The 25,396-nt window shown below is 35.6% G+C and overlaps 1 pseudogene; it reads left to right on the top strand.

The window, feature by feature from the left end:
• The first annotated feature begins 2,697 nt into the window (after window positions 1–2,697).
• Window positions 2,698–23,277, top strand: LOC121409754 (annotated as a pseudogene).
• Window positions 23,278–25,396: the final 2,119 nt, after the last annotated feature.

Below are 25,396 nucleotides of genomic sequence, written 5' to 3'. Positions count from 1 at the left end.
GCTGTTGCCATGGTTGTTCAGACGCGGTCGGCTGAGTCTTGGTATGGATTTTTGATGGCATACCGTAGAAAACATGATATATGCCAGGCATGCCAGGGTATGGTATAGTCTCTGATTGTGTCTCTTGGCCCTATTAATAGTGAACTTCATTTGATAGCTTTGGTTAAAAAAAATATTGTTGTTTTGCATGCGGTATGTGAAGATTGAATTTAGGTCGATCACTTGTCAGTGTAGTGCGGAGTTTTTGGATACAACCATGTACCATGAAAATATGCTGCAGTATTTTATTTTATTAATTGATTATTTATTTATTTATTTATTTATTTATTAATTAACTAATTTATTTATTTATCTATTTTGTTATTTATTTATTTACATATTTTTATATTTATTTATCTATTTATTTTTTGTATCGATCTGTCTAACATCTATCTATCTATCTATCTATCTTTCTTTCTATTTATTAATCTGTGACATTTATACAGGGGGTACATCAACAACTTGCTGGTCTTCCATGTGGCCCTGTCAAAAGCAACAACAACAACAAATATCAGTAAAAATACAGTAATAAACAATATGTACAGGCACATATAAAGTATACAAATGTGTATGTAAAATTTGTACTTTGTATCCTTGTGAATTACTTTCATTTGATAACCATCTTTCACCATTTGAATCAAATTTTTGAATTTATATTTGAATTTAGAAAATGAAATAACACTGCATTATATAAAGTAAATTTGAAAAAAAAAACACATATCAAAAGTGAGAAATGATTAGCAATCTAAAGGAACACCAATTAATGTTCTACCGCCAATTGCCAATTTTTTTAAAGTGAATTTTAGCTTCAATCTCTCAATTCGTATCATTTGAATTAGCCAATCAGATTCAATGTCTCATACCGTATCACTGAACCCCCCATGTTACAATAAAACAATGCAAACTATACATTATGCAATCAAAATAGCATTTTTCTGTTTCTGTTTTATGGTAACTCCCGTAGGAATTCGGCAGGGCAGCATTTTGCCAAGCTGGCATATAACCAATTACGTCGGAAACATTTTACGTCTAGGTTAATTAGTCATAGTGGCTGACTACAGATATTACTCTCAGGCATTTTTTCAATTAAAGTGGAGGCATGGCAGAGTAGGAATTCGAACTCACAACCTTTCGATTATGAGTCCAATTCTCAACCACTGGACCATACGATCCGTGAATGCAGGATCAAGACAAATAATTGCATTGACCACGTGTGCCAAAAAGTAATATCCTAAATGGCATAAAACCATAAGATAAAGCCAAGGAAAAAAGTTAAAAAGAGCAAACCATATCCCCTGAACATGCTGAATGTCATGATAGGAATATCATATAGTAATATCTATTTTGTTTATTTTCGGTTTTTCGGTTCCATATACGGTTCCATATATGGGATTGTATAGTTGTTTCATACACACGTATACCATTGTTAGTACATGTTTAGAAGCGTGTCATTATTGAATTGATTTCAAAGAGAACAAATGAGCAGAAGAAAGAAGTTTCATTACTCTATCAGAGAGGACCGTTGGATGGAGTGAAAAGGAACAAGAGAGGGGCACATCCAATGAAGGAAAATAGAGAAAGAGAAAAAGACGGACAGAAATAGGGGAAAAGGAGAAATTGACTGAATAAGAGGAGATGGTGAGACAGAACGATAGAGGTGAGATGGAATGAGAGAGAGGGAGAGAGAGAGAGAGAGAAGGGGTTAATTTCGTATGCCAGTTGTAAATCAAAACCGGCCAATCGTCAGGCTCCTTTGCCTCTTGAAGGCGTTGAAAGAGGCCTGACCATTTAGCGTCAAATTGGTTCTTGACTCTTATTACTTGTCTAAGAGAGAGGGAGGAAGAGAAGGAGAGAAGAAGAGAGCACTAAAAGTTTGTTTGGAGAACTCGGGAGCCAGTTAAGTGGACTATACGATCAAAGTCATTTTTCTTCTTTATGAGCCCCAGTCCCGCGCAGACGACATCCTGAAGGTTTTTTGGTGCCCAATTTATCGTTCGCTTTCGTCTCTTCGTGACTAGTCCAATCCCAAAGCTTTTGAAGTCAATTGGAGCCCACCAACCTAGTTCAGACTTCATGGACTTGGTGTTGCAGCCTTCATGATGCCACTTGTCATCGATACTTTCAAGATTTCGTCATCGTCTTGTTCGATTTAAAACGTTCTCGAGCAGCTTAAACGCCAGTCCCTTGTCAATTTTCTTCTGTCACTCTAAGTATGGGATACAAGTTTTCTAGTGTTTTACATTGTGTTTTCGACGAAATAACAGAAATATACTTTTACAAGAAAGTTTGATAGACCTTGCGTTTTATTCATCAGTTCACGTTTTGTACGGTGTCGTGGACGAAACAGAATTAAAAAAATGTCTGATAGAAAAGGAACAACTATTTTCAAAGTGACATTTTTCTTATAGAAGTTTAGTTTTGCTTTGAGAATAATATCATCCGATACAATTTATTTTTTGCCAAAACTTATTACAAGGGACTGACACTTATCAAATCCCCCGCCAGCTGACGAACTAAAGATTTTAATTTTTCAAAACTCTTCTTAAAAAGGCGATATAAATCAACATTATTGACGATAAGGATTGATAGACTTATTTTCTTATATCGACATCAGTCATATCTGTTCTCCAACTTGGGCAATAGATTTAAGAAAATACAATGACAGGCAAGGCGAAAATAGACAAATTCAAGTCTTTTATCAGAAAAAGCGAGACTTCGGAAAACTTGAAAACTTCGACGGATAGAGACGGCGATGGGGTGGATAAGAAAGATGGAAGATTGAACGGACTGTCGGCACGAGCATCAGCTTTCTCAATCGCATCCCTCATCGCAACAGATCCCGTATCTTCCCCGAGTGCGGAGGAGAGGGAAGGGGATGATTCGGAGCACGACTCGCTCTATGAAACTGACGTTGGTGTGTACGGAGGTGGGTACCCTATAGAATAATTCAATTTCAACATAATGCAATATGGGAATGCTTCTTGGGAAAATGTTTGGTCCATCTTTGATATGATATTTCATTGTTACTGATTATTTGACCATCTTTCTTTCCTCTTTCAAAGTCAAAAGTGTTGTTATTTCATATACTAATGGCAGTGTTTTTCTGAAGTAACTTGGAGTTGGAGTGGATAAAATGTCGGGTAATTATGATATTAGTTGTAACAGAGAGTTAATGAACTTATGATCACTAGCATTATTGCAACACCGATTCGCACCACGCATTGGCCATATTGACCAGCAGGTCTCGCCCCACCCGTTTTGGATTTAATACCTTTTTACCACACTGTCTTGATCTTCATCTTATAAGAAAAATAGTCCTATGGTTCTTGGTCCAAAGTCCAATATCTGAAGTAACATCATGAACACAATCATTATTTATTCAATACGGGAACTAAATTGACTAAGAAATACAATCAATTAGGCAACATACCAAAAATTTCGAGGTAACTTTTCGAGATTTTTTTTCCTTTAGTTGAGAACCAAAATTTAATACTTTCATCCAACTTAGGTGAAATTTCATGATCGCAAAAAGACAACCCCTTTTAGTAGTGAATAAGGGATTTTGCTGTTCATATTTTACATGTTTTCCTCAATAGACAAGCTAGACATAATTCTTGTTGAGTTGACACCAGATGACATGGTGAGCACCGCAGGGAACTAGCATGTAGGGATAGTGTAATTGTGATAAGTGATAAGTAATAGGTGAGATTGTAAATCAATCCAACTACTGTATAGTATTAAATAACTGCCTTAAATATCATACCATAATGCTTATTATTGCTATTATAATTTTATTTTCATTAAATTGTTTGATATCAATCAAATATTGACTATCATGACTATGGGGCTGTAAAGTTTCAATGATGCTGAAAAAACGCATTGCTCCTTTTTATACTTGATTTAGATCTAGTTTTAACATGTCGAAATAAAGTGAGTATTGTAATCCGTCGTATATAGACATGGTCAAGAAAGATAGGGCGGGCAGGTGCGGTTCTGGGGGTGGGGGGGGGGGGGGGGGCTTTGGGAACTGAAACCCCACAAATCGCTCAAGCCCCCTCAAAAAAATCGACCAAAAAGAGAAAAATAGATATGTTTTGATTAACGCAGTATTCCATTCGTGCCGTCAATAGTGCTCTAAAATCAAGGTTTTTACTATTCAAATTCTCGCTCGGTCGCTAAACGCTCCATCGCAAAATAACATATAAATGCAGAATATATCAGTGTTCTCTTAAAGTGCAGATATAGAAAGTTAATGATCTCCTACAATATAGTAGACTGCCTTCAAACTTTTTTTTTCAAATTAACCTCTCCACATACTTCACCCTTTACGAATATAACAATACTAATGTCATAAAATTGAAGTTTTGACTCTTAACCTGTCCGTGTTTTGTCAAAAGCGCTCCGAATTTTTATCATTATTTAGGATATCTTTTAAAGAAAATGGCTGTGTCGCTAAATACTCCCAGACTTAGGCTAATTATTTAAAAAGTTTAAACAAATGTTTAAAGTCTTAATTCAAAAAACCATGCTTAAATTATTGATAATTAAATATTTGAATTTAAACTTTATTGTTTAAGATTTTAAACTCTTGTTTAAAATGTTTAAACAACTACTGGGCGATTCACATAATAAACCGCTTTGTTTAAATTGTTAACTCTATTGTGTAGACTTTCTTGTTACACAGGCATGGTAGAGTAGTGATCATTGGGTCGTATTCTTTTGCAGCCTATAGCATGTTGAATATCCCATTCAGTAATTTAACGATGTCGCAGATGTACATTTACTTAGAAGTTCGTAAAGTGTTCCAAATGCTAGGTTTTCACGTCAAAATTTTCTCCCCGGTCACCACATTCCCTCGAAATGATATATAAGGGGTGTCATTGACATTAGCACCGCATCTCCTGTCATGTTATCTTATGCTCTTTCACGTGCAAAGTCTCAAAATTTTGAGAATATCGCTCTAAAAAAAAAAACGCCAAGAGAGTGTAACAACACAAATGTATTTGATAACCAGACCCGCCCACCCCCCTCTTTAAATGCCCTAATCTACATTTATAACTTCCATCAGGCCCTGGTTCATGTAAAAGATTACAAATTCTCAAGCATTCTTTTAAATGCGATTTTTTTTTCGCTCGGTTGCTAAGCTCCTTCGCACAATATCATATTCTTTATAAGGAGAGGGGGGGGGGGGGATAGCTGTTGGGTCAGTTTTCATAAGGCTAACCACAATAGGCCATTTTCATTGTATTGAAAAAAAATTCTGAAGCCCCCACACCCCACCCCCTATTTTGCGCCAGGAGAGAGGTAGACATTTTTTTCAAATTAAAACAGATTATGTGGTGTGTGCAAATGGATGAACAATAAAAAACAAACCCATATTCAGGATGTTACGTGCAATCGAACAAAAAAAATCCAATTATTTAAGAGCCTGTATTTTTTTTGTATTATACCAAACAGAAATTTTGAATGTACGAAAGATGCACAAAATTATAGAGATCTTAAATATCTGACGCATTTATAATGAAAACCAGGGACAACGGACTGTCTACAAAACGGGACTCCGGAAAATAATAATATTTGACATTGAAATACTATTCCTTGCTCATTGATATACTTATCAACATATTAATGACACGGATGAGTTAACATGGATTAAGATTAAATAAAAATGATTAAGAAGTGATCAATATATTGCATTTATAATCTACGTAAGTATTCTACATTTTCAATATTTGACCTTTATTCAGTTCTTTCTTTGTTGTTTTTTTTGTTTAATCTACTGAATATGTTTAATATGAGCGAATGAAACGTGCAAGTAAATTGGAATAAAGCTCGTAACACAGGTTTGTAACACCGGCTCGTAACCATGGTAACACCGATAATGATTACTTTAATATTCTTAAATGATAGACCAATAGTATTGGATAAATATGGGTGAGTGAAGCAAGCGAGCTTTTTAAATGAAATAAATGACAAATTCAACATTCATTTAACAATTTTTTCACAAATGATAGATATTGTATTATCAAGGGCATTGTACCCGATCCCTATTCATTTTTAAAATAAAATAGAGTAACTCATCTTATATTTAAGATATGCTTTTTAGTAAATTTCACCATGATTCTGGCATCTACAAAAGCAACATAATTCCAAGCAGTATTTCGTTTTCTGAATACGAAGGTTTCAACGACTGTACGGTGCAAGTGTGGTCTAATAAAGAAAGCGTAAACGCAGTGTTCATAAAAGTGTTTTTTTTATTTGAATATATTTCACTTGTGATTTAATAACACAATCAGACACATCGATTTCATATATATACGTTATTATTATAGTTTCGTTGGGGTCAAAATGAATCATAAATGAAAATACATAAGATACGAAAGTGGCTTACATGGCATGGGTCTGCCGCTCGCGTGGGTCGTCACAAAAGACAACCTTTGAAAATTCATAACTTTGTTAGTCTGTGATGACTTTTCTAAAAATTGATGATTCTCTTATTTAATCATGTCCGGTTGGACCCCGGCCGGTCTATTAAAATACACTCCTCTGTTGTTTTGGTCCGTTGAGGAGTCGTCGGCTGTATTCATGCATGTACCTCCTGAATGTTATTCAAACACGTTTGATACCGGCGCCATGACTTTCATTTCATGCATTCATTTCACCCAGAACTATGCTCAGAATTTTAAAAATTTCCATCCTCTTTGCAACCAAAATGCTGCATGTGCTTGCAACCCGGTTTGATATTGCTTTTCTGCCCTGTTTACTTTCCCGAAAAGTGGAACCGGGAGATCGAGCTAATTGTTACAACGAGGGTTATCGAGTTACTCTGTCTGCCTTTACCGCCCGTTGAAAAAGGGTATACTCATTGCTACTCAAACTTCACTTGAATATTCGTTTTAGATTGAGTCACGTTTCTTACTTCCGACTTCTTTACACCAGGTCTCATGTTGTTGTTGAAATACGTCGTAATTACATTCATCAAAGAGGCAGATCATTTTCAAAGACATGGTGAAAAGTTAGATTGGACAGGAAAAAAAAACGCTCAAGCGTAGAGTTCAAAGTCACCGCAACTTCAAAGTAGAAACTGCCCGCAAGAATAGAATGAACTGTTTGCTGATTTAATTTGGTAATACCGTCCTTAATATTTATTTTTCATAATGAAGGTAAGGCCGTATTCATGCTTGAAATGGGAGAATCCTCATTAAAGAAGTCCCCCCCCCCCTTAGAAAGGATCGGCACATAATAGAAGTCTTTCACTGCATCTCCCGAGAACGAGGGAACGCGGCGAACCGATCTTAACAATTGCTCTTCTCTCCAATAAAACGTATTGATAAAAATCTTCGTCAAAGAACTCCCCACCCCCAAGAAAGCAGAGTAAGCGAAACAATCAATCTTGCAGTAAGGAGACTTTTTAAGCATCACTGGCGTACAGATATAAGGGGCGGAGGGGGGGGGGGAGTGGCTCCCAAAGTTTCACTATCAAAAAAAAAATAAAAAAAAGGAAAAGGTAAAATATTGAATTATTTTCTAATATAGATTCTATCAAATATATATTTTTGTATTTGCGAAAGTCTTGTTCGCTCGTATCGGCTTTGAACTTTTGCTCCATCCGTCATATATGCCCCCTCAAAATTATTTGGCGTATTACGCCACTTGAAATCACAATTGTGAATTAAATTAGGATTGAGTGCGCTTAATTTATGAGGTTAGGGATACGAGAAAAGAATCGGCACTGAATAGAAGTCTTTAACAGCATTTACTGGAAACGAGGGAGCGCTGCGACCGATCTAAAAATAGCTCTTTTCCAGCAAATTCAGTGAAAGTATTCTGATTCTGAACGTATGCATTTAAGTGAAAGGGTAATGTGAGCGGGAAGCAAGAACTTAAGTGTTTGTTTTCTTACACCACTGATACTTAGCTTTCTAAACACTCTCCGGTATCTTTATTTTTTTTATGCTCGTCAATTAAAAGGGTAGGAGAAGGGGGTGGGCATGGCCCCTGTGCCCCCTTTCTATGCCAGTGATCTTAAATATTAATCATTTTACAGTCCTAGATTTGTGGAATGTATTTTTTTCTCTTTTTTTACTCAAATATATACTGTTTACAAATGAAACAACACTCATTTAGAAAACAAACAAGAAAATGTGCAAATACAACATAAAACCTTCACAGACGTATTTTGGAATTGAATTTTTAATGGATATAATATTGTTCATTTTCTTTGTGATTTCATGAGTGGGCCGCTCAGCAAACCAAGTGGCAAAGCTTGCAATATCAAATTAAACATGTTAAAGGTTGCGCCTCACAACATGCCTGATAGTTCGATCGTCTTGAATCGCTGCAACCAGTTTCTTGCACCTGCTCGGAGGAGAACAAAACCAATTTCCCCTCACGAGAAATTAAACTGCAGGAAAAACTGTGGCACTTAATGAACTTGTCGCATTTCACACAGCTACTTGCGACTAATATTGTTCTTCTTACAATTTTTTAACAATAAGAAGCAAAGATTGCACGCGCCTACGCGGATTTCGATATTTTGAAGTACGTGATATTTTAAAAGTACTTCTGTCACTCCCTCCAGATGACCAATATTTATTGTGCAATTAGTGCTGTTGTCACTTCCTACGCTAACCATGCAAAACCGAGAGAATTGATTTTTTTGCGGGGGGGGGGGGCTAAAACTAATCACCATGGTAGATTCAAATCTACATGTCCATTACACATCCATCACATTCCACATCATCCGTAACTGTGAAATAATAGATTCTCCGATTGCGCATTTTCACGAAAACATGTTTGGCCAGACTGGGGGAGATAATAGGCGAGAAAGCACCTCGATGGGAGCGGTGTATCTTTTCTTCCAAGCACGCGTGACCTTCGCTACAAATTATGATATTATTTCCTACTTTTTTTTTACTGAGCATATTGACTTCCTCTCTTAGTTATTGACTTAGTTCAAAGGGATTCTTTTTTTTTCATTCCTGTTTATGGTCGTGTTGTATAGTTTCATACTTTCTCATTTCCGGCAATCCTAGAATACAAAGGAAATGTATCCCGAATGAGCATGCCTAACCCATCCCCTTCCGTATTCATGGTATTAGTCCATTAATAATAAAAAAAAAAATAAATAAAAGATTAATTAAGATTATTTGGTTATGATGATGATAAGATATCGGTTTTGTGTTTGGTTTGAAACGAACATATGTCTTCTTATGTTATTCTATTTCGTATGTTAGACATGTTAGTTCATATGCCAACGTCATTTGAATATCATTGTGATCCGTTACGTCATGGATGTTTTGTTATGTTTACTCTGGATGAAAAGGATCAATAAAACATGAATTACAAAAAATAAGATATTAGTACGTCCACTTATTCAAATTAAATGGCCTATATTGAACACTAAAAATTCCTGGAGTTTTCCGAAAACATCCTCCAAATAGATATATACAAAAGTAGGCCTAGTTGTTAATTCTCTCGTTTTCTGCTATGTTTAAGTTGTTGAGAGATTATTGGATCGCAATATTACATTTTGATTTCTTACTGAAAAAAATAAGGTAGGGAAAATAATTTTTTTTCTCAAAATAGACTCTCGAAATGGGCCCTGAATAAGAATCTTCGATTTCAGATTACCCTTAATAGACTTTTCTTCATGTATCCCCATAATCTTTCTCAAACAACATATATGTAGGGGTCCCATTATTTGGAATAAGATCCCTCAAAATATCAAGCAGTGCAAAACCCTTCAAAGCTTTAAAAGACATTTAAAAATACATTTCATGCAGAAAGTCTAATAGATACAATTGTATACTTTTGTTATGTTTGTTGTTCTGTATTTCCTTACTGCATTTGTTTTTTAATTGTGTTGTTTTGTGTTAATTTCAAGATCATTAACTTATAAGTTCCTTGTAACTTTTCAGTGATCCTTCCACTATTCTTAAATATACTCACTTTTGTTATAATGTATTTTTATTGAAATATTTATACTTGATTTGTATGTTTTTTTATGAAGATTGTGGTAAATGAAATTTCAATTTCAATTTCAAAAATTAGATGTTGTTTTTCTTTTTATAAAAAAGGTTGAAATTCACATCTTACCACGTACTATGCCGTTTACAGGACTTCATTTCTTCTTGATATTGTCAATTTTTATATCATTTTCACTGCACATGCGTGTATCGCCAGGCCATTGTTTTTTTTTTTTTTTTTTTTTTGGGGGGGGTGTTCTTTTACATCTGTACTATTTAGAACAAATCCTACATAATATTACACGAAGTCAATGTAATCTCATCATTCATTGTGATATCATACATTGGTTACGAATCGCGTTTCCACGCTCCGTGTATGCATGCATGGTTTCTCCTCAGAGTTCATTTTACTATACCCAGCCCCCTAAAGCATGGGCCTACTAGCAATCTTCGCTCCCGATTCTTTGAAAAAATTGACTCCAGCCGAGCTGCCTGCTCACCTCAAAGTCAATACATTCAGCACAATGCTGTTTAACATGTATCAAATGAGCAACGTTGACTCTCTAAACTTACCATGTAAAGAAAGCAACAAAAAGTCGGAAACACACCTCTCAAAAGGATCATCGGGGGAAAAGCCCCGAAAAAAAAGAGTATGAATGGAAATAAAGTATCAGATGTTTCAATCCTTCATCCAATCACCTTCGATTTAAGTAATGGTTGTACTTAATGCGGATATTGTGGACGTTTAATGGTTTTTTTTTATGCTTAAGTGTATTTTCTTTGATATTGATATGCGGAGAGGGAATTGTGATTTCATTTATTTGCTTGATAAATCTCAACACGGGACTAATTTCAGTCGGCAAACAAGTACAGTGTGCCTTCATTATTGGTGTCAAACACTTCTTTCCATTATAATAAAAGTAATTTGTGAATCATAGAGTTATTTGCTATTTCCCAAACAGGCCAAAATATTATATGAGTATGACACATTGTCACTTCGTTAACCTGAAGGAAAATTGAAAAGCGTGGAAATGATTTCATTGTCGGTAGAGTCCAAACTTGTGAAAAACAACTATCTTCAAACAACACCGCTGTATAGAGAGCAGTGGCACATAGTGTATTCTGGTCAGACCTAGGGTTACACCGGAACCGAATCAGCTGCGAATTTATTCGAATACACGTATTCGGGTGGCTTGGGAAGTATTCTGTTCTTCCTCCACGAATGCGAGAAAATTCGGGAGGGATTCGGGAACAGTCGAATATATCAAAACATCCGAATCAGGCCAAATTCGGGAAGAATCGGTATACGATTTTTTTCGGGAGGATTCGGTGTTAGTGAAACCCTATATTTAGTAAGAATTGACATGCTAGGGGAAAGGCATGATCAAAGGAGTGACTCCTTCATCTCTCGCTTATTCTTGATTTGAGGCATGAGATACAACAATCATGACAATGGGCAGAGGCGTCGATCCTGGGGGGGGGTGGGGGGGCGATCGCCCACCAATGAAAATATTGGGGGGCAAACATATCATTTTGTCCCCCCCCAAATAATTCCGGATATGCATTAAAAAAAAGAGATTGTAATGTTCAGCAAGCGAGATTGAGATACACAACTCGTTCTTTATTTAAAATCGTGCTCAAAATGTCCGCTTTTCAGATTGGAATATAAAAATTTTCAGCTCGCGCTTCGCGCTCGCATTATTTCTGTAGCAAAAGCCAATACTTTTCATGATTAAATAGGTGAATGTAAATGTCCCGTTTTCAGTTCTAAGCCTCAAAAGAATTCCTGCTTCGAATTGCAATTATCTTTTCTTGGATATATATCTTGTTCTTTATCAAAAACGTCTATTAAACTGTCTTTTTTTCAGATCGAAATATCAAAATTTAAGCTCGCGCTTCGCGCTCGCATCTATTCTTCTCTTAGATACAAATGTTAATCATTGGTACCACAAATGCTTAGAATATCAGTTTTCAGGTCAGAATATAAAGAAATTTCAGCTCACTCTCGGCACTCGTACTATCTGTTTAGTGAGATATGTATCCTCCGCATGTGTTACTACAAACAGTCGTAAACAGGCACGCTTTTCCTGTCAGTATACTAAAAAAAAAAATTAGCTCGCGCTTCGCGCTCGCATTAATTTGATTGTGAGACACGTGTCTGTGTCTCATGAGTCATATATATATATATATATATATATATGTGTGTGTGTGTGTGGGTAGGTATTTTGTACGATCGAACGCCTTTGGAACGTTAATAATTTTGCCCCCCCCCAATCTGAAAAATGGACCGACGCCCCTGACAATGGGTATCTTTAGGATATCTCGTTGATTTTCCCTAATTGATATTTCCCTTTTTCATACTGGTTTGATTTTAATTACCTGACTACTGGTACGGCCAATTTAATTTTTCTCAAGTATAATTACACATACATTAAATCAGTGTATCTCTTAATTGTTTTGCTATTAAAAGGTATAAAAAAGGGCAAGTATTATTTTTTAATGAGATATATTTAGTGATGCAAATTCGCATAGGCCTAATTTTATAAAGGCGTCATGGTTTCGCAAATGCTTATTTTGGAAAGTTCAAGGACTATTTCTCATACAGATAATGTTGAAGCACATAATTTCATATAAATATATTCATAGCATGTAAACAGGTTCACACTTAACGCATTTTTGTGCCCTAAGTGATTAATTCCAATATAAGAGACGGCACCATACATACGTAGAAACTATAATTCATGCGTCATTTGGTCATGTATTTAATGGCATAAATGATATCTACCATCATGACCTTGACGCGTGTTTCGGGTTTAATAAAATGAGTTTACAATTCTTTCCGAGTCTTGGAGGAAGAAAAAGGGAACTTAAGTTTATGTTCTTTTCCTATCGTCAATGATCGGTCACTTTGTATAAGTGCACAATTTGTGAGAAGTAATAAACGGCTATGCTAAACGTGACGTACAAATAAGTGCCTACTTCAGGCACACTCCTCCTAATGATATGTGTCCATACAAAGTTTTGCTTAATTATTATCTGTCGTAGAAATTTGCTTTTGAAAAGTCACCGGAATAATTTCCTATCTCATCGTTAATGGCAAAACTAAAATAAATGTCTGTAATAAGCAGGGGCAGACCCGGGGTGCCTGTTTAATGGACACAACAAACAAACGAGGTTGTTACCATGGTTTCATGATCAAGCCATTTTTTCTGTATTTTTCGTCTTCTTTTTCTTAAATTCCTCTTGATATTTTCATCATCAAATGACAAATCAAGGAATAGTTTTCTCCTTTGCCTTGAGTTGGTGCCCTTGTCTAATTTACCATTCATTCTCTTTGCAGGGAACCTTGAAGAAACTAGATCCCCAAGAGTCCAAGCACCAGGCGACTGCACTGCACCAAAACGCCGGCGTGTCGCTCTTCCTCATAGTCGAAGAATTCGATCGCAATCGCACGATACACCACACACGGCACCAGCTGGATTAGAATCCAGTCAGAGTGAGATCGTCATCGGAAGCCAATCACGTGTTCATCCAGGGCCTGATAGGATTCTACACGCCGAGGTTCACGATCATGTGGCAGTCAGCGACCACGCCCAACGTCCAGCACATGAGCAGATGAAACAGCAACGTCACATCATCCAACGCAATCATCGGCAACCTCAACGTCAATTTCATCATCCGCATCATTACCATCATCACAGCCTGGTCTCTCTTCTACGCGAACCAGTAGCGACATCGTCGACGACGACATTTGAGCGTTTGGGGATCTTACGACCGGAAGCAGGTTCCCCTCAGAGGAGAGCAAACCAAGTTTGTAGGAGTTGTCACGATGGTGCAGCGTGTTGGGAGGAGATGGCGGGGATCGCTTGCAAACTTGAGACAAAAGATCTCTGGGATCGTTTTCATGAACTTGGCACCGAAATGATTATAACTAAATCTGGCAGGTAAAACAGCTCTTCCATCCATGTCTCCCAACTTATAATAATGTCGCCAATTGAGAATGATTATTATCTTATTTTCGGCATTTTGCAACTAGTTAGGAGATACAGTTGTTTATACACGATAACTTTCCCTTATACCATTGCCCTGGGGAGCAGGAGCACTGGGGGTGATTCAGCACACTAAATTTTTTTATTGGGGGTGCAACATGTATTATTATCTATACAGGTATTCTGGAAGATGTGTGAAAATTGAAAAATGTAACCAAAATGATCTCCATTTTTTAAGTGACCCCCCTTTTTTAATTTGCTTTTCAAATTTCTCTGGACCAATTTGAACACCATTTTGTAGTGAAAACCTCTTATTTTTTCCGAATCTCCATCAGCACCCTGCACCCCCAGTAAAAAAAAATCGTTCCCAGAGCCCTGCCATATACATTGATTGTAAACGGTCCAATTGACATAAAAAAACAACTTGGAAGAATGAAACTTACTTTCAAATGCAATAGTTCATCAAGCAGAAAATGGAGGAAATTGAAAATATTATTATTATCTTGAACATGTTTCATTTACATGACTATACTGTTTTTTCAACCATTTTTGTCAGACGCATGTTTCCAACTCTTCGGGTCTCATTTGTTGGTTTGCATCCCATGTCATCTTACTCCGTGTACATTGACGTCGTACCATTAGATAACAAGCGGTACCGATATGCTTACCACCGGTCATCCTGGCTAGTAGCAGGCAAGGCCGACCCGTCATTGCCCCCGAGACTTTCCCGCCACCCCGACTCGCCCTTCACCGGAGAACAGCTGCTTAAACAGTTCTTATCATTCGAGAAGGTCAAGTTGACCAACAATGAATTGGATAAAAATGGACATGTAAGTATGGAGCATGTTGAATTTGTAGGAAGGAGGAGAGGGGGGGGGGAGAAATTCCACGTATAAGTAGCAGCAGCAGCTGTAGTAGTAGTAGTAGTAGTAGTAGTAGCAGCAGTAACAGCAGCAGCAGGAGTAGTAGTAGTAGTTAGTAGTAGTATTAGTAGTATTAGTAGTATATAGTAGAAGTACTACTACTAGTATAGTATCATTAATATAAGCATAATCATTTTTCTTATACTTATCATTGTTTTTTTTACATAATTTCATGTCATTTCTTCCAGCTAAGACCTTTTATAAGTTTTTCACCCCATCCCATTTAACATTATTTAATAAAATCTGATAATTCGCTATTGAGCAATACAGTAAGATGTGGAGTGCCCAAGGGCTCTATACTTGGTCCCCTTCTGTTTTTGATTTACATAAACGACTTGCCAAAATGTTCAACCTTATTAAATTACATATTATTTGCAGACGACACCAGTATTTTTCTTTCCAATCCTGATCCAACTCAACTTATCAATACCATGAACACCCAATTAATAAAATTACATCAATGGATGTGTGCCAATAAGCTGATTTAAATGTAGATACAACTAACTATGTAATATTTGGTATACGTAAAATTAGTAATAACATCCCAAATATTTATTATAATCATCGTATTATTAATAGAGTGTCAAGTACTAAGTTCTTAGGTGTTATTATTGATGATAAGTTGTTTTGGAATAATCATATAAGTCATCTATATCGGAATTCTTAGAATATTATCATTTTTGCCCAGAAATATTCTCAAATTATTGTATCATTCTTTAATATCTTCTCATTTAAGTTATTGTTCCACAGTGTGGGGCTTCTCATCAAAATATAATCGTATATTTCGTCTACAGAAAAGGGCACTAAGAGTTATAACTCATTCTCAACATTTACATCCTTTTTTTCCTCTATTTTCCAAAATGTATATTCTTTCAATCTATAGTATTATTTCTTTACAAACTGGTTCTTTCACGAATAACCGTTATCATGGTAGTATACCACCGTCACTTTTAAATGATTTTATATTGAATCGATCCATTCATTCCCATAATACACGAAATAGATGCAAATTTCATCCTCCTCTGTGTCGAACTGAGCTAGCCAAATCAACCATTTTTTATCAGGGCCCTATACTGTGGAAGAATCTCTCTGTTAAACTCCACACAGCAAAGACATGTAAACTTTTCAACTTTAATTACAAACGACACTTACTTTACACTGAGTAACCCCTTTCTCTTGACAAATAATCATAGCCTCTTGTTTCTTTCCTCCTTCTTTCCTGTCCTGTCTTATGCAATATGGATGTATTTTTATGATTATGTATGTATTATGTTTTATGTATTATGAATTACGTACTATGTGCGCTTATGAATGTTATTTTGGGCCATCCAAACAAGCCTGATGAGCTTTCATTTGGTCCACCACTATTTTAAAATGTATTTGTATATTGCTTTGTATATATTTTAATTTTGTGGAAATAAATGAAATGAAATTTGCCAAAGGGAAAATAGAGAATGGGCGATTGCAAAACAAGAGAAAAAAACCAGGGCCTACACTCTTAAAATGTTGGGAAAAATACTGTCCACACAACAATTGGTTAGAAAAATTTGTCTAGCTCTGAGTAGTTTTCAACCAATACTGTGTAGTTTTTACCCAACACACACATTATTGATTTAAAGCTACCCAGAATTGGATAAAGTTTTTAACCAATTATTGTGTGGATAGTATGTTGCCCAACATTTTTTAATAGTGTAAACATCACAACATACGCACAGAGCAAAATTCGAAATATGCGGAAGTTGTGAACATTAAAGATCAAACCAACGATAGCTTGAATATAATATCATACGGTACATAGATTGGTATTTTACACCTAGATAAATGGAGAAAATAGAAGAGTGTTCCGAGATGTTTATATACAAATAAATTACTAGTCAAATCCCGTGAACATCATACTCAATAAGTATTTGATTTCATAATGCTAACTGAGGCGATGCGATTGTTCCCATATAATCATGCTCCATATACTTTCGCAGCCACGCAGGAGGTTGCTCTGCAAGACGAACATTCATTTGAAGATAAAATACGATCGCGTCGTCGGGATCGTGTTTACATAGAAAGCATTTTGGTTTTGAATGGCAGTGCAAAGGTCGTACAAATTTCAGCACTCATTGAGCAATAAATTATTTCACTTTTTAACAGTCGAGAGATGATACGGGGAAACATGATGGACCTACTGAACTTCGTCGATCTACCAACTCCTGTATACATGCCATATTCACTTGTGTGTAGATGGGGGAGGGGGCGGCGCTCGGGTTGGGGAGCTAATCTCCGAAAAGTTCTACTACCAAAAACAAAGGAACGGAAAAGAAAAGAAGAGCACTCGAATATGACATCATTTTTTTGAAAATATTGTCAAAATCTACAAAAAATAAGATTTGATTGAAAAGACCAACGTTGCTCGCGATTCTTTTTGAGGGGTTATTTCTTTTCCCCATTCGCCTTATCGCGCTCTGCGCTCATCATTTTTATAATTCAATACGCAACTGTCTACATAAATTTATAGGATTTTGTTTTGTTTTACTCATATCATTTCTACTATAACATCAACCATTGATACATGCCTGTCGAAGGCGGTGAATATGAACAGAGAATAGTTGTAAAATTGAAATTTATTTCCATATATTTTATTTTGAATCTGGTGAAATTTATTTGGGTTATACATCGAACTGTCAAAAATGGTATACAGCCCCCCCCCCCAAAAAAAAATAAACAGTTGCAAAATATGTAGTTGTCAACCTTTCTCGTCGAATTTCAATGTTATAATGTTGATTATCATTAAATACATTTTTAATTGAATGGATCAATCAAATTCTCACACTGAGGTCAATTAGTGTAGCAATATTCCTGCCAAAAGTAGTTTTATCAAAACTCATCAAAACTGTTTCTAGGAAAAAATTTGATAGTTTTAGAAACAAAAATAGAGTTACCTTTCTTGTCATTTCTTTTTATATTTTGTATACATTATTGCTTAATATACCGGAACGACGTCTCAATTGATGGATCAATAAATAGTTTATAATAATTATTTAAAAACATATATAGAAAATTAAGGGCACAACCTTTTCAATTCAAAAGAAATATTCCATTGTTTCTATTCGGAGCATCCAATATGGCATCTTACATTAACATTGCTTTACCATAGCTTTGTGATTCACAGTAAAATGCTGCTTAAAATATTTTATACAAAGATGTTTACTCTATGAATTTTACGGTAGTTGTTTAACCATGAGATTAAACAAGCGTTTAAAACGTTACACAACAAAGCTTTTCCTATTTATATTGAAATCTTCTATAAATGAAGCATTGATGTTTAAAACTGTTAAACAGCTAATTCAAAGTTCATATAGCAAACAGCGTTGTACAAAATATTAAACATCACAGATTCCAGATAACAAGGACCCTTTTCTTAGCGAGGTTGATATTATACCAAACACTGCGTTATACATTAATTTTGCAGGTCATCTTGAATTCGATGCATCGCTACCAACCTCGGATACACATCGTGAAAAATGTAGCTTCCGTTGATAGCGATGATGACCACCGGGAGAGCAGCGACACGAGCCACGACGTCAATGGTAATGACATGGATGAAGTCATGAACGCTTGTCGATCAAGACCGCAACACGTCCGCACTTTCGTTTTCTCCGAGACATCATTCACAGCGGTGACAGCGTATCAGAACCAGCTGGTGAGTATAAAGGGGCAATAGTGAATTCTTGTCAAAGAAGATTATAATCTATTTATTTATTCACTTACTTATTTATTTATTTATTTATTCATTCATTTGTTTATTCATTCATTTATTTATGTACTTATTCAGTTATCTAATTATTGATTGATTGATTGATTACACAGTACTAGAGTAATGATTTTAGTTACGATTTGCTATATCAGTTGACCTTGTAAAAAAGAGAGATGCTGAAGATAGAATTGTTGGATATGGGGAATGTTTATCATCTTTTTCAAAGGGTATTGAAAACATTTTTTTCGGATTACGTAAAATTTACATAATATGCATGAATTAAAATTTCACTTGGGGTCGTTTTTGTAGACCTAAAATATTTGAATATTCATTTTCATCCAAATAAAAATCAGGGAAACACAGTTTGATCAGATAAATGAAGTATATGTGATCAACAAGATTGTAGCAGCACTACAATTGAAAAAAGGCATTATTATAAAGTATACAATCAATAAGAGACACGCTTCTTTATTGTTATTGATTTTATATTCCTTAAATGCTAACACTGAAAAAAAAATGAAAATAGAGAGTCCCACTAATAAGCAAAGGCTTGTATTTTGTGGAATCCTCAAGCTAATTCAGTCAGCTAATGGCATCTATGGGAAGGCAATAGAACATAATAATTGCCAACAGAGACAATGGCACAGAATGCTACAACTGAGGGGTACGAAACCTAACATAATAAAAGAAGGCAATAAATCTTCATAACGAACAAGAAATCTCCATGAGATAACGAAGTGGAATCCTAAGCAAATATCAATGATCCTTGATAAATGATCTATGACCAGGGCTCCGTAACACAAAGGTTTGCGATTAATTGCAAATACGAAAGAACCGCACTGATTGGTCCCTGGTCAGTATTTCAAACCTAATGCGCGTGTAACATTGATAGTGATTGGTCAGTTCATTTAGCGATTGATCGCTAATCTTTGTGTTACGGAGCCCAGGACGCCGTTTCATAAAGCAGTTTGTTTAGAGCGACTTTAAGAACGACTGGGGATCCTTTCTTACGCGCTAAATAATCACCAATGAACATTAATGGTGAATATCATTTACCATAAGAAAGGATCATCAGTCGTTCTTAAAGTCGCTCTTAACTTACGAACAGCTTTATGAAACACTTAATTTGCCTAACGCGTAAATATATTTGTTTACTATAATCAAAATGTGTTCCACGTCATAATTGTGTTGAACTGCACTATTTTCCATCATTTTTCCATCATTTTCCATCATTTTCCATCGTTCATAATTTACCATCTGAAAATGACGAGTCTTTTGTGACTAGATGAATAAACCAAATCTTAGTTTGAACAGATTTATCAATAAAATAACTGTACACTTATTATCTTATTCTTTCTGCTTTACTCTTATACGATGAAAATGTACAAACAAGATTAATATCAAGACACTCATTCATTTCATGCACCAGCCAATGACGAGAGCATCTAGACATTTTTTTTTAATTCTTGTAGGTGATCCTCATGTCATAAACTGGCTATCTCTTTTTTAATTGACTTTTGTGTCAACCATGATATTTTCATTGTATTTTATTATGAACTTGCAGGGAAATATGATAAATGAAAGAAAGAATGAATGACTGAATAAATGAATCAATAACAAATAAATAAACAAATTAATTAATTAATTAATGGAATAAATAAATAAATAACAAATAAATAAACAAATAAATAAATAAATTAATTAATTCATTAAATAAATAAATAATTTTGCATTTCCGTTAATGCCCACAATCATTATATTGATTATTATGGCAAATGAACGCCAACATTGACTTCGTCAATAAAATCCTCACACGCGTCCCCTTGAGCGTGTGAGATCTGAGATACCTGAAGCACGCAGTTTGACAATTTCGTCTCTGCTATTTTTTCACAGATAACGAGATTAAAAATCGACAGCAATCCCTTCGCAAAAGGCTTCCGAGATTCTTCTCGGCTTTCAGAATTTGAGAGGTAATTTCAATTTTGTAGTCCTAGAGTTGTAGATAAGTCGGATATGAACATTTTTCTTCGAAATTTGGATTGCATGTTATGCAAAATGGACAGTGACATATTGTCAATAAAGTTAAAGAAAGTATTATTAATGTATTTCATGTTTGGTCTCTTCGTATTCTCTCTTAAATACATTTATCTTTAATTATCTTATCATTACAAAAACAAATATTCACACTGTGTCTGCCATGCCCAAAATCAACAAGAGGTGCATATGATAAGATGATAAATTCGTCATTAAAAATCGTATGGTTACATCTATAATGAAAGATGATTGGTTCTACCTCAAATTCATTATGCGGGGGCGTATCAAAACAGGTAGCTGTATGGGAATGCCATAGGCGAATAAAAAAAATGTTGGCAGCGTATTATGAATTCTTCCAATTATACAGTCTAAACGTGTTGTCTACCGTTGCACACCCATTAAAGGGGAAGTTCACCCTCATAAAAACTTTGTTGTAAAAATAGCAGAAAAAATAGTAAAAATTATTGGTGAAGGTTTGAGGAAAATCCGTAAAGAATAAGAAAGTTATTAGAGTTCAAAGTTTTGGATTTGTGACGTCATAAACGAGCAGCTGCCCCATGTGTTATGTAATATAAAATGCATGAATTTCATTTTTTTATGGTTCCTGATGACTTAATTATGTTTTCTATTCATGATCGGGTGTGAAATGATTTGTCTATTGATATACAAAAGGTACAGTGAAAACCATTTTGAATTTTCTGAGAAAATGACATTTCATTGATTTTTTACCATTCGCTATGTAGGAATGCTGCTCGCATATGACGTCACAAATCAAATAATTGAAATTCTAATAACTTTTTAATTATTTGATGAATTTTTCTCAAACCTTCGTCAATATTTTTATTATTTTTCTGCTATTTTTACAATAAACTTTTTTTCAGGGTGAACTTCCCCTTTAATGGCCTTTCCAGCTTTGCGAACTTGCACTGGCAGGTACGATGTACAATAAATCTATAATATTTGGAAAGAGAAATTAATAATACATGATATTGATGTTTTTTATAATACACATTCAATGTTATCACGTCATATTTGCCCACGATAGGGAAAAGGTTGATATCTTGATGAAAGGTCATACCTACGCCCGTAATCCAACCAGTCCAACGAGAGAGGGCGTCCTTACCACTATGTTGGCGGATGGAGTTCCGAAGACTTTCTCACTAGGAGCATTAGCAGCAGATGAATCTTCGTGTAATCTACAATTCATCTAGACTCTCCCCTCTCCTTTCCGCTGCAGAGACCACCGATTCGGAGTAAGCAGCTCCCGTATTTTGAAGTTGGGTTTAACTTAAACTCAAAAATCACTAATAGTAGCATATTTCAACTCATTTGGCTCTCACATCATTCATAATGTTAATGTTAATGTCTAAGAAGTATAAAAAGATAATTTTCTTCACCATCGATGAATCAGGAAAGAGCGCAGCAAACATAAGAAGCATACAACTTAATAAAAAAATTGACACTTTTGGCTAATAATTTTAGCGCAGAGTTAGACCATGGTCTAAGTTGAACCCGACTTCAGAATACGGACCAATGCTTTTTGTCAGAATAGAAAAACGAATCTGCAGAAATGCGAGTTAGTGTAGATAACTGTACTTCCTTGGTTTAGATTTATTCATGTAACGCAGCTAGCTGGTTAGCTGATATTCAAGAAAAATCAATGAATTTTTATGATAACGGTCATTCGATTGTATTATATAGAAGACTCGAGTAAAAGAATAATAGCCTATTATAAATCGCACTGATTAACCTGGACCTTAACTAATTAGAAGGAATGATAAACAAGCAGACGGATGTACGTGTAAAGTTTCAATGGCTAACACAATTCAGTTTATCCCTCGAGTAACATGGATTTAATAGCAACGTTATAAAAATACAATTTGGCATGAGATCGCGTGTACATTCGTTATAGCGGATGAGATCATCCGAGCATCCCGTGCTTGAACTTTAATCGAACGTATATTTTGCAGAAAAAAGGATGAACTAACAAATGATATCTCTTTCGTTATTACGCAGTCGGACAACCTACCATATCTACTTTTGGTGACCATCTACTCCCGCCTTCCACATTATACTATGGCCCTTTCGGCGAGCATCTTCTGTTTCCGGGTGAAAGTTCCAATATTCCTGTGGGACTACTTCACGGCGGGAGTCAGGACAGAGATGGCGGTAATCACAGTTCAGTTAGACCAACGTTGATCAATGATGGACCTGACTACCGTTGGAATCGGTACCAGTCTTTGCTTATGAAGAGTAATGTTCCTCATTTACCTCAAATGTTTAGCAAATCTTTTCCCGAAGCACCGTTAGCGGCCTCCAGAGATGGGATGCAGTTCCGACGCATCGGGCGCCATCCTGTCACCTGATTTTAGTAGCCACAGGTTGACAAGCAAGTAAACTGTTCGAAAACATCAGCAACATGGGCTTGTTTTAAGGCAATAGAAGCTTTAAGCTTTTTCTTTTACCTTATCTGGTTGAAAGGCATCAGTTGTAGACTGTAAAAAAATGTAAATGAAAACTAATGTTCTGGGGGACGTGCATATCACTTGCTTAAAATTACCTTCAGACAGATCACTCTTAAATGAGATTTAGTCTGATCGTTGACATGATCGGGGTTCAATCATGTCGTATTTATCATCGATTGGGAAACGGCATGCATGAAACTCTAGATGGTATATTCTTGTTACGCCATCGCGAATAATATTTCTGTCATAGATGTCTTAAAATTGATCAAATGGATGACCGCATATTCTTTGAAGCTCATGATTTCCTGTACGATCTACTATTTTTGTTTTGTAGAGTGTAGCAACGCGGGAAACTGAGCATGAATAAAGTCGACTAGTTTCCTTGCCTGACATCTCAACTTGTTCTTACCAAAGAATGGATACCCCCCAGCGGCCCACATCACTGTAAAAAGATATTGGGTAAAATTTCAACCACCACGAGGGTAATTATATGTCCAACCAATTTGGGACAGTATTTTACCCAATGCGGGAAGCTACATTGTCCAGTAAGGTTAAAAATAAGCAGCAATTACTTTAGAATGGGCAAAATTTCCATCACACTGGATGAATAAAAAAAATGCCCAAAAGAAATGCCCAATGTTGGTTGGACACATGATTACCCTCTTGGAGCATTTTTACCCATTTTTTTAGAGTGATGTGTTTTGCCGGGATATACAGGCAATGTACTGACAAGAGTGTTGCTTGCTGTACTTCACTCCAGCAACTTTGTCATGTTTGTATACAAAGAACACAGATCAGAATGAATTATAATTAAATCACTTAGCAATCCAGCAGTGAACGTGAAAATCGATTGATTTTGAATCTCCGACGTAAATCATTTATACATCATGTACATCTAGAAATTGATATAAATAATAATACAGGATATGTATAGCGCACGTATCCACCTTGCTAGGTGCTCAGGGCACTCCTATATTACCCCGGCTATTAAAGCTAGTCTACCGATTCCGGTGCGCGCAGGGGTTGAGTGCAGCACAATGTAGGTAAATTTCTTGCTGAAGAAAAACACGCCATGGCTTGGAATCGAACCCACGTCCTTCGAATTGAAAGGCGAGAGTCTTAACCACTAGACCACGACGCTCCCATATGTTCAAGCATGTAACGCAAGTTTTGCGATATATTTTGTTTCAACATTAACTTTAATATATATTTCACATGAGTGAGTAAAACAGTTCGACGAAAGGCCTTATTCGGTGAGCGGAATCTAAGTTTTGTAAGTGAATTTAACGATTCTAGAAAGATGATTTTCAGCCCCGACACCTCAATCACTTTACAGTGGTGTTGAGGAAAGGAATGTAAGACACTGTCGTTTCAGATGTGATGAATCTTCCTTGCAGACTTCTTAGAGTGAGCGAACGAAACTAAAAGTTAATTATTTTGAAATCAATGGTCAATTATTAACAAAAAACAATCTATGTGGGTCAAAAAATAAATTTTGCCAGATGTCACTGATTAAATGCAAATGTGATGAAATCATTTATAATTACTGTCTTTTTTATTCTTCATAGGATGCATTCATTGTAATAGATATTAAACCCATGCCTTGGTTAGGTGGTATTTGTTGGTCACATGTATACTAGGGATATTGCGCTTATAATAATATGCTGAAATGCATGTAGGGGTTGAAGACTAGACATTTGCAATCGTTCAGAAGAAGGTCGTGTCAAATGTACATTCACCGGTAATTATCTTGTTTATGGTGGCCTGTCAACAGACGAACAAGATAATAATAGACCATTCCTGCCTCACATAGTTGATTTTGTTTTTCACTATATGTTATAGCAGTTGTCTTTTATTAGGTCAATAAAATTGCAATAATATCGTGCATATGTGACTGTGTAATTTTTTTTTGTTCACGGACGTGTGTATCAGCTGGTAAAGAATGTATTTTCATTTTGTAAGCATCGGAAAAATCATAACCCAGGACTTGAACTAAATGCACTACAACGCTGAGTTGTATCCATAATTATGCATCAATCAAATACATTGTTTTTTTTTAAACAAAATGTTTGTATTTAATAATTTAATTATTCCTTCATTTGCTTATTTTGCCTTTTTGTTTATTATTTTCCTTTCTTTCTTTCTTTCTTTCTTTCTTTTATTCTTTGTTTCTTTCTCTTTCTTTTTCTTTCTTTCTTCTATTCTCTATTTCTTTCTTTCTTTTTCTTTCTTT

The sequence above is a fragment of the Lytechinus variegatus genome, chromosome 2, assembly GCF_018143015.1.
Source record: "Lytechinus variegatus isolate NC3 chromosome 2, Lvar_3.0, whole genome shotgun sequence".
Taxonomy (NCBI): domain Eukaryota; kingdom Metazoa; phylum Echinodermata; class Echinoidea; order Temnopleuroida; family Toxopneustidae; genus Lytechinus; species Lytechinus variegatus.
Note: the sequence above shows the minus strand (reverse complement) of the source record. Positions and strands in the feature narration are given on the sequence as shown.